General features: G+C 30.8%; 1 pseudogene; it reads left to right on the top strand.

Annotated features, from left to right (window-relative positions):
• The first annotated feature begins 542 nt into the window (after nt 1-542).
• LOC111034723 lies at nt 543-10,467 on the top strand (annotated as a pseudogene).
• The last annotated feature ends 1,925 nt before the right edge of the window (nt 10,468-12,392 follow it).

Raw genomic sequence — 12,392 nt, 5'->3', positions numbered from 1 at the left:
AACATAAATCAAATCCTTATTGTATATATTATGCTCTGTAAATATTTTAATCTAGGTTGTTTTACTCATATATAGTTTGAATATAATATTTTTTACATATTTCTTTTTATCGTGTACAAAATCCTAAAAACTTAACTATATTTGTTTATTTAGTTTTATATGTACTTTAGTATGTATACTTATAATAATTTTTTTTTTTTTTTAAAGAATTTCTATTAATATACTCGTATTATATAATCTAATAACTCTCTATCTCCAACACAAGCATTACTTAAAGGAGATAGATAATCGAAAACAAAAAAAATAGATTATCACAGGACTTAACTATACGACGAGTCGTGAGTGGTAAGCGTGATATCTCTGACCCAATAATATAATTTTATTTACTTATTGTTCACCACATTTTATCGTAGACATAGTATTAATACCCTAATACATGCATATAAAAGATGCATATAAAAGATGCATTCGAGCGGGTCAATCGTCTAATTTTTTTTTTGTTTCACACCTATTTTTTTGTTTTTAACATGGTTTTATTAATACTATTATTAACAAAAATGGCAGTATATTTCGCAAGCGCGAATAATACCGTCATCGCGGATGAAAACAAAAGTTTGGAATGGTGGCAAACTGCTCTTTACTACCAAGTCTATGTGAGATCATTTAAGGATAGCAATGGTGACGGTATAGGAGATCTTAAAGGTAGGTAAAGTTTATTATTTTCTATTATTTGGTGGATTTTAATGTTCTATTGTGTATTATTGAAATTTATTTTGAAGGGATTGAAGAGAAAGCTGAACACTTAAAAGACATAGGAGTGGACTGTGTTTGGTTATCACCAATTTTCAAATCACCCATGGCTGACTTTGGTTACGATGTTTCGGATTATCATATGATTGAACCCGTGTATGGCACAATGGACAATTTTTTTTCGTTACAGAAAAAATTGAAATCTTTGGGTAAAAAAGGATATTTTTCGTAAAGTTACTGTAGAAAATGATTAAGGTGATTATGGACCTATCCAACAGTGTGATATAATTAGTTTTCAACTCGATTATTTAATAATAATAGTAATAATAATAAGGTATAAGCCATAAGGTATCTATATTTAAAAAAATACAATATGTACTCAGTGATGAAAAATACCTAAGATTTCTCAAATGTGAATTTAATATTTACCCGAGTATAACCATCTCAATATTTCTGATATTATACTCTTGTCTTAAAAAATTGGGAAGAAATCGCTTCCCGATTACCACTTTCGTTTCAATTATTGCAGTTTGGTATTTGGCAAGTTCCAAGTTATAACTTTTTAGTATAGAACTAGGTACCTAATAGAATATGTTTTAGTAGTCAAATTAATAGCATATGATTAATTAAACATACAAAGTTTGTTGTGTTTTACCTACTGTGTTCTATAGGTTCTATAGGCGAAATTAGGGCGTTGGCTTAGGCATCAACGGTTTGTTTAATCATACTTTAGTTTAAAATATTAAGTATCAGGATTTATGCTGCCGGTATAATTTTAGCTCCTCATCGCCAGGACAATGTAAATAATTCCGCTTATGGATAAGGTACATCAAAATGTTTAAATGTTTAAATGTTTAAATGTTTAAAAAAACGTATCTGGAGAATAAGTAATATAAATTTAAAAAAGATGATTCGCTTTTGAAAAAAAAAAATTTAGAATCAATACAGGACATTCCTTAAATGGTAAAAAAAATCTTAATAATTTAAAATACCTACTTAAAAATTACAAAAATAAAAATTCGAATAAATTCGTATTGTAGTTTAAAAAATTAAAAATGGGATATGCGCACAATTAAAAGTAATATTTAACAATGTATATTTATTTGTAAGAAAATCTAAAACTTTAGTTCTATAATTTAGGGATTAAGATTATTTTGGACTTCATACCTAATCATTCAAGTGATGAACACGAATGGTTTAAAAAGTCTGTGGACAAAATTATGCCATACACAGATTATTATGTTTGGAAAGATCCTAAATACGATGAAAATAACTGCACAGTTCCACCAAATAATTGGGTAAAGTATTTCAAAAATTCAATACAATGTTATGCTTGTTTTTATTTATGGCGTTTATAAAAAAATATCGGCAATAGTAAAGTCTACGTATTAATTTTTTTCCCAGTTGATACATTTTGTGTTTTATTATAATTAGCATAGCATTGAATTATAATTTGTTTAAATCGTTTAAACATTTAATATTGTTATGTATCCATGTTTTCAGCAAAGTTTATTCAGTAATTCAGCATGGACATGGAATGAAAAACGTGGACAGTATTATTTACATCAGTTTGATCCTAAACAACCAGATTTAAGGTACGGTTTCCCAGACGCGACCTGTCGCCGCGACATGTCGTTAGTAACTGCTTATACGAAAATCATATAGACTGGTTTGCAACGCGCGACTAACCACGACGACCGAACTTTGGGTCGCGGCGACCGACGACACTACTGCTCCGGGAGCAGTACTGCGCGACAAGTCGTCGCGACATTCACAGCGATCGTTGTGAATTTTCAGCATAATGGCGTCTACTTTGGTTTTTTCTGCGTCCGAAGACGAAATTCTTATTCAAGATGTACAAAAGAATTCAGTTCTTTTCAATATTGGAGATAAAAATTATAAAAATATAATATTAAAAGATAATATTTGGAAAGACATATCTTTGAAACTTGGAAAATCAGGTAATGTGGTCTATATTAGATATATACAAAAAGTATATGTAAAGTATATTATGAAAATAACAATAATAAATATTTTGTAGTGGATGTAACTAAAAAGAGGTGGAAAAATATTCGAGACTCATATGCCAGAAATAAAAGAAAACCATCTACGGGTTCAGCGGCATCTAACAAAAAAAAGTGGACTTTAGCACCTCATCTTGGTTTTTTGGAACAAGTTGAATGCAAACGAAGGTACCTATATTTACATTATAATGTAATATATTTTAATGCTTGTTTTATCAAACTGAATCATAATATAATGCGTATCATGAGTAAAATACTTAGTTATCATAAATTAAAATATTTTCAATTTGCCTACATTTTTCAAATAATTTTTCTGGAGTTTTCAGTCTGAAGGTATTAAATGTACCTACGTATTTCTATTTATATATTATTTAAATTAATGCAGGTATTGCTTATATTACCTATAAATTATAATAAAATATATTTCACAATTTAACTAATTATTGATAACTGTTTACTTGTGAAAGTATACTGGTGGAAAAATATAATGAAACAAATATTTACCCGACGATTTATTTTGTTTTAACGCTATGCTGGTATTTTTTCACATGGTAAATTATGCTTATTTATTTTAAATACTTTAAATTACTTTTTTTAAAAGATCGAATTATGGAATTAGAATTCAATTTAGTCTATTTATAAACTTTTTTTCCGTAGATAACGAACGTATTATAGTATTCGGTAATAATAACACATTCACAACTTTAATATTATACTATATAGCAGGGATTTTACATATCATTATTTTATGTGTCTATTGTCTATACCATATATAATATACACATATAATATTTTTCATGGCACGCTCAAAAAAGAAATAAGGTTATTTTTGGCATGTAGCGTTCAAATAATTTGCCCCCTTGCTATATAGTAATAAATAATAATGTATTTATATTATATACTACTTCAATGCTCAATAATAATTTTTATATATAAATATATTTTAATAGTGTAACATTTAAATTTACAGTTCGACCTCGAACGTTGTTCAAACTCAAGAGCATGATACTTCTATTCAAGAACTTGATTATTCTTGTGATGCAGAAGAAAAAGATGATGTATGTTATGAAACGGATGATAACTCGCCCACCCAAACATTCGCTGAAAATCGTGTTTCTACAAAAAAAGAAATGTCCGACATGCTCATAAAACGATCAAATGAACGTAATTTGTTAATTAAACAAATACAAGCCCAAAATGAACAGATTTTAATGAATGATAATCACCAACTAGATGATATGGATATGTTTTTTAAAACCTTGGCCTTAACAGCTAAACAATTTCCTAGTCAAGGAAAACGTGAAACAAAAGTTCGAATGTTTGCATTGATGGCAGAATTAGAGGAAAAGTATTCAGTACCCGAAAAACCCATTAATTCATTTCAAGCTATTGGTCAACCCTCAAATTTTCACGGTCCAACTGAACAACAATGTTATCAGTCACCAGAATTATTTCAAGAATCTCCATCAACAACAGCAAATTCATACTCAGAATCTACATGTTCTCAATTTAGTTTGTACAATTTTGATGATTCAACCCCATAAAAGTTGTACTTGTTAGTTTTAAGTGGTATCTTTTTTAATGAACTGTTTTTTTTTATCATATAATGAAATATTAACATATTTTAATTACTAAAATGTATTTAATTATTTTTAATTTAATAATTACATTTCCCAAATTATACAGAAGTTATTAAAAATATAAATGATTATAATATAATATGGTGCTTACTTAATGTTAACTTTAATACTATNTAGATTGTCGAGAGTGTCCGGTATTTATACCCTTTTCGACAATCTAGTCCATCGTTGATTGGTCCGCGTACTATGTTTTAGACGAATGAAAATCACACCATTGAACTGACATTCTTTTCTATTATGTGTGATTTTTACTCGTCATATCGTGTCTTTTTCCCAATCGTCTTTACTTGGTGGTCTTGAAAAAAACCTTTTTCTGTGTCACGGTTGTTTGTTCCGTAACAACTATTGATAATAATGAACGAAATATAATTAAATTGAATGGGTTAATGAACTGGAATACCTACTGAATTACATTTAATACAATAAATAATATAAATTTATTTTCATATATTTTTAAAAGTTTGGTTGCCAAGAAAGAGCACCCTCGTCATTAAAAAATGTTTTGAATACTTCTCTGACCTCGAACCCTTCCATATTTGAAAATGATAATGCCAATATAGAAATTTGCTTGGAATTTAATACATGACGTATTTCAAGAAGTAATTATTACTTTTTGTATAATCATGACTTATAATTTGTTTTGGGTTAACGTTAAATGAATACTACCTATAAACGTAAATTATTATAGGTCGTTAAGTACACTCCTAAGTTTATATTATATAAGATGATCGACTTAACTAATTAAATACAAAAGTTATAAGACACACACATTTCTAACTTTGCTTTAACTTGTTAACTAGATTATACTAAATGCCCACTTTTACTCTATAGTTACCTATTATCTATTTTTTTATATTATCTAATTACAACTAGGCTACTACAGTAGAGCAACTTTCACGGTCTTTAAATTTGTAGTTATCTCTGTAAGTTAAATCAAAATCGTTCATATATATATTTATTAGGTTTTTATGTTACCAAAATTACATTTTACTGTTTTCTTAGCCTATCTTTCGTATTATTAGATAGATTTAATAGTTTTCAAAATCTTTAATGTTTACATCATACATACCAGCTGTCTTATATTCTCGATTTGTGCTTGAATATTTTGACAATATTTCTTTTGTTACATAGTTTTATTAAAATATTGGTGTTTTTGTTCAGGACAACTTCAGGTTCTGATTAGATCTTGGTGTAGATGGGTACAGAGTAGATGCCGTAAAATTTTTGTTTGAGGATGCAGAATTCTCCGACGATATCAGGAAACCAGAAGAGCTCGCTATGAAAGAGATAAATACTTATGAACAATATTATCATCCCAATACAATGGATTTAGATGAATCGTACGATATGGTCAATCAGTTTAGGGACGTAATAGACGAATACAAACTGAAATATGGAGAGATCAGGTACCGTATACACTTATTATTTTACCATTTACCTAATTATTAATAATTCATTCTGGAACAATTTTTTTCATTTAGTTTATTTTAGTAGGCATGGGATAAGTACCATCAATTATATTCATGCATAATAATAATTAATAGTTACATAACACTAAACAATTTTCAGGATTTCATTGCAAATCAGCTGTTTCTAAATTTACTGATTATTTTGAACCGAACGATTTTATGTGATATAGTGTGATATTGTGCATGTATTTCTTAAGCGTCTTGAGCTTTTACTCTTTTTTATTCTGATTTCAAAACCTTGTATATCACAAAACTATAAGCGGATGTATCATGTATCATTGCATCGCTCGCATGTGTTTGTCTCCATCTCTTGAACATAGTAAATTTGCTTTCACTCGGACCTATTTTTTGTCACACGAATGACTAACTCATTATCAAACTCAGAGTTAAGAATATTATCTGCGTTTAAACGTTGGTTTTTTGTGATGTAATAATTATCAAGCGAGTTATGTGTATGTAAAATATGATAATTTAAAAATTCTTATATATAAATTTTAAACTTAAAAATTGAAATATTGTCAAAAACCAACGGAAAACACAGATAATGTCGTTGCATTTAGATAAGTCTGATAATAGTTCAATTCACACTTTAAAATTTCAATGTTTTTTGTTTTCTATTTTTAATTAAAAATATCATATCTCCGAATAATATATTTTATTCCTGCGTTTATAGAGTTATGATAACTGAAGCATACACTACTTTGAAAAACACTATGAGATATTATGGTAATGAGACTCATTTAGGAGCACATATGCCATTTAACTTTGAATTGATCAATAGACTAAATGATTATTCGAACGCCTCTGAATTCAACAATGCGGTAAATATTTGGTTGGACAATATGCCTGAAGGAAAATGTGCGAACTGGGTGGTAAGTATCGCCGAGATTCGGAGATCTCTCGCTCTCCGCAATATCTATTGGTTAAATTCAAAATGTCATCAATATAGATTTTAAAATAAAAATAATTATCCATTATAATAATATAAAAAGCAAAACTATAGACATTGATTTGACATTGTCAACATTTTCAATCAATAATAAAATACTAATATAATAATTATATATTAATATATTATACCTACATCAATTTATTATCGGTGTACCTATAGTTTCTACAAATCAATCATCTTCTTTAAATTATGATGCGTTAAATAATAACAATGTTTTTAAAAAAAACAATAAATACAACAATCATACTTAGATATGTAATTGTGTATACAGAATATTGATTGTTTACTTAAGTCATACAATAGTCAAAAGACAAGAATCCAAGTATAGAATATTTGTTTTAGTTTTAAAAACAGTATTCATACTTAAAATATTATTGGCCCATTTACTTCTATTAGACTTTAACAAAACTAATTTTCTTAATTTTATATCCTACATTTGATCAGGTTGGTGTAATATACACTTCTTGAGAATAATAAAAAAATTATTTTGATAGCTTTAAAGTCTGTTATAATTGTTTTCTATCACCGACCAATAATGTTTTGTGTTTAATTTTTGAGCTTACCCAACCCCGAACAAAAAAAAATGATCCTAAACGCATAGACACCCATCTGCACGATACAAGGTTACACGATGAACGAATTGTAACCCGGCCCGTCACAAAAATAAAATATACAATTTAAAACTATGTTTCAATGTGTTCAGATCGGAAACCATGACCGGCCGCGCGTGGCCAATCGGTTCGGTGGCGAAATGGTGGACGGCATGAACATGCTGTTGCCCGGCGCCGCGTTCACGTACCTGGGCGAGGAGATCGGAATGTCGGACACAACCGTCCGCTGGGACCAGACGGTGGATTCGTTAGGTCTGATTGCGGGTCCCAGTGGTTTCAGGGTCATGAGCAGAGACCCCATCAGGACACCATTCCAGTGGAACGCCAGTTCCCAAGCCGGGTTCACGGTTTCACCAAAACCGTGGTTACCGGTGAACCCCAACTACTGGTACTTGAACGTGGACGAGCAGCAGAAGCAGCACCGCAGCCATTACACCGTGTACAAACGGTTGGCCAGACTCCGGAAGACCAGGACGGTGCAGCGCGGTTCGTTCGACGGCAGAGAGCTGTCCGAGTGGGTGTACGCGTTCACCAGGTGGGTGGTGCACAGTGCACGTGATACTACGACCTCTGAGAATGCATTGCTGTCTCATGCAAATCGCTTAGCTTCCCCTCGCCTCAAAGGCGAATCAATATAATAAAATAATAATCGAAAATGAAACGCATACCGAATTATACATGAAGTTGAAGAAATTTAAACCCGTACCTTTATTAGTAGGTAGTATCACTACTCATTTACCTAGGTACTGAATTAAGTTATAATTGAGTTATAATGTAAATATTTTCATTGCTCGATCTCTATATACACACGCAGTAATATGTCAAAAATATGAAAACAGTTATAGTTTTGACAACAAACTTGTTGACATGGGTATTCATTAGCTTGGGATTTACAAATTAACATACTCTTTTATTATTCATTTGTTCAACAAGTTTTCAAATATTATTCATTTTTTGTACTATTATAATATTATCAATCACAGTGATCTTGAAGTTTAAATGCTGAAAGCATCAAACGCAGAGCCGTGAAATTGGGTTGCAAAAGTTGTAACGTTTTAAAGGGTAGCAAATATTTTTATATTAAGTACGTTTAGTATTGGAGCCAAAGAAAGTCAGCATGGCACTGCTGAAACGCGACGTTACAATTATACTTCATACGCCAGTTGTGTGGTGATTTATTCGTTTTCGAAGATCCCGGAAAAGAGAAATTTGCCTCTCTATCGGGTTTGTATTTGTATACTACAGGAAAATAAAACTTAATGTATCCAAATTTGTGTAAGAAACGTACTTACCTCTATACATTTGATATGCGTGCACTCAATTATTCTTATAATATGATCGGCGAATGCAATCTACTATGTGTAATCTACTATTTTACGTTATTTGATTTGACTATAGGTCACTGCCGTCGTCGGCTGAGACTTACTTGGTGGTGATGAACGTGGGTACGGAGGACGAACTTGTCGACTTGAGTCGTTGGCCAACTGCCGCCAAAGACGAAACGTGGCTGGTGCACACGCCAAGCGTCAATTCACAATACTCAACAGGGTGAGGATCATTTAATGCTGAAATAAAATTTTAATATTTGACAAGTACAACGTTTAATATGACATATACATTATGAGATATCATGTAGACATCGTGAAGACACCCGAATATTTAATCACGAAAATGATTTCACTCATAAGACACACACTAAGTGGATACAGTATTTTCAGTAGATTTACCAAACGGTCAGAATGTAATATAGAGATTGTTGAGCTGTAATAGCTACACTAGAAGCTAATTATAAAAAAAAAAAATAATAACCTTAATAATTTATTTATTATTGACTGATAATTGACTATTACCTAAGTATCTATATCAAATAAAAAAAAAACGCTATGGCAATATTGCACAATATGAAATGGATAAACGTACTATCTTCTATGTCTATTAAAAGTTTGGTATAAATGCTGTAAATATTTGCACTCGTTAGTTTGTCCCTCGAATACCGTTTTTCTCTAAAATTTCGTAATTATACAACAACCATATAGGCGAAGACTTCAAATTGATTTAAAAAATAAAGTAATTCTTCTTATTATTTTATTAATCTTGCCTACATAATATAACGTCTGAAATAAAGGGTAGTGGGGTGGGACTCCGTTATATCGTCCGCGACTATATAATGATAGATCTATAATACTTGCGTGTATTTGACATTTTGAAAATTCGTTATTAATTTTGAGCAATAATTAAAAATGTGTGATCTAAAACGAATAATAATATCTACTAGGTAACATTTGAAAATGATATAGATACACTATTAATATCATATAATATATTGTCCATCGTAGTATATTTTAATTACCAGATAAAATATTAAATGTAATACAAATTATATTACATAAAGTATTTTATTTAAAATTTTATTTTTCAACTAATTGGCCTGATGAAATACCTCAATCCTCTACTTTAAATTTGTTTAAATAGGCATACTATCATACTCGTACGTGATGATATACGGGTCTCCCCTGTGAACGGATCTCATATTACGCTCATAATATTTTCGAGTGATTAATAGGTAATTGATAAGTTAGATCACTTATTTACTACAAATTAAATAATTATTTTCAACCAGTATCCGTATACATCACTTATTTTAGTTCACGTGTTTTATTGCACCCAAAGGTAACGTTTTATTGTTTTTCTTTTACCATTTAGATATTCACTTGGGACGAATGGATTCACAATGAGTCCAAAATCTGCCAGGGTCTTGTGTAACAAAAGAGATTTATTGATGTCGTCATCTTCATCTGCAACCTCGTCGATATCCTCCCAACCACTGGTGTTTCCGGTGGCAATGTTCGTGGGCGCCATGGGCTATTTGTTTGCCAACCAGTAGTCGTCGGTCATCAAAGAATAATGATTATTTCTAAACATTTACAATCTTTTATTTTTAACTGGCATTAGTTTTAAAAAAATTGTAAATCTTTCTGATTTGGGAATTACTGCGGTCGTATGGTTGAATATTTAGATATTATATCAAATACATTAAAATCAGAGTTGTTTTAATCAGATTTGAACAAATGTACTACTAGAGGCAAAAATGGGGGGAGCATGCTTCAAAAATCACACTGCAGTGTACAATTACGGCGGGGCATTAATTTTGTTTAAGCCAAATCATAGCGTACAAAATTGATGGCAAATAAATATTTTTTGAAATTGTAAAGTTAAAAATAGTTCTCTTTCTACAATTATAAATCAAAGTTCTTATCAATTATAAAAGTTCAATGAATTACCAATACACAATATAAATAAGTTTTAACATGCAAAAAATCAAATATAATAAATATTTCATAGCAATTGACGAGTGCATAATTTAACTAGTTAAATATTTACATATGGAGTAAATGCGGGAATGTTGCTATAAACATATTATAAATATAAATAAATAGGCACGTAAATGTAATACATCAGTTTTTATTTATTTTTTGACAAATTGACCATCATATCCTCAAAGTAATACTTTCATCAAATTAATCCTGCATCGGACTGCATTGTGTGTATAACTTATTTTTAAAATATAATTTTATTAGACTATTATTTTAACATCTTGCATTTGACAAAAAATCTAAACTTGAATATTGTATTAAAATATGAATTTGTACTATTGATCGGAAAAAATGTCGAGTTGAATGATAATAATATTGTATAAAGAAAAAATTTGAAAAAAGAATTTCGTTTGAACGTCCAAAAAATTGTTCAAGTTCCTTGAGAATGGGAATTCAGTTCCGGTCCTCGTTCTTTTTGATTCACTCGAGTGACTCGTACAGTGAGTTAGCACACTCACGAGTCTTTCGTAAAACAATATTATTCATAATATGAACGGACGAGTATTCTTTCCAAACATCGTCAAGCAGTTATAACAGTATTACGGGTCGCATTATTTTACTCTGCAGTCTAAAACCGTTTGTAATTTTGACGTTTTACTCGATCGTTTACATATTATATATTATTATCCGGTACAATTATTATAATATGTAACGCCGGTGTACATCGTATCACTTATTAGTTATTATATTGTAGAGTGCACAGCTATTCGTATATATACGTCTATATACAGGTGCATGCCTCGCACCGTGTTTACACCAATGTATTCTCAGATGGTTATGCCGGATAAGTGTAATAATATTATGTTTGATTTGAACAATTAGTCTGGACAATGCAGGTTTTGTACGAATTCGAGTGCTACCACCCCGGCGGCGGCTGATGATGATCAACGATTATGCGATGAATATCATTATATTATAATATACGATTGACACGCGGGGCAAAGGGTTCCGATCGATTCTTTTCGAGAACCGGTCGAAACGCATCATATTATATTATAGGATTTAATGATATCATACACCTCTGCAGCAGACTCGTGTGACGAGATTTTTGAAGTTCAAACATCAGCACATCCATTGGCCCGATTACCGAATATCGGACGTACTCCGACGGAAACCGATAGTCTTAATATTTATCGCGTGCGGGAAGACACGACATTACAATAAATAATTTATAAGACGTATTATATAGTAAGTCGTTATGGGTAGATGGTAAAATATACGTATATTATAGGTTAACGCAGACTCGACAATGCGCCCGAAAACGCCCGTCTATGATGTACCTATGGATATTATTTTTTTTCTCGCTTAGGGTACAATATGATTGAACGGACGATCGACAGTGAACGATATAGTATATTATTAATTCAACGACGACGACGACGACTACCCGCCGACTATACGTAATAAACATATATTATTATTATAATATTAATGTGATGTAGACGGGCTGGGGATTTGATTTTCAGAAGGGCTTTTCTTTTTTATAGTCATTGGTAAACACACCGATATAGATGATGGCATCGGGGCTGTTAGGGAGCAATGATAATAGTGTACAGTGTACTTATAAAATGT

The sequence above is a fragment of the Myzus persicae genome, unplaced genomic scaffold (assembly GCF_001856785.1).
Source record: "Myzus persicae strain clone G006 unplaced genomic scaffold, MPER_G0061.0, whole genome shotgun sequence".
Taxonomy (NCBI): Eukaryota; Metazoa; Arthropoda; class Insecta; order Hemiptera; family Aphididae; genus Myzus; species Myzus persicae.
This window is presented reverse-complemented; position numbering and strand designations above follow the sequence as displayed.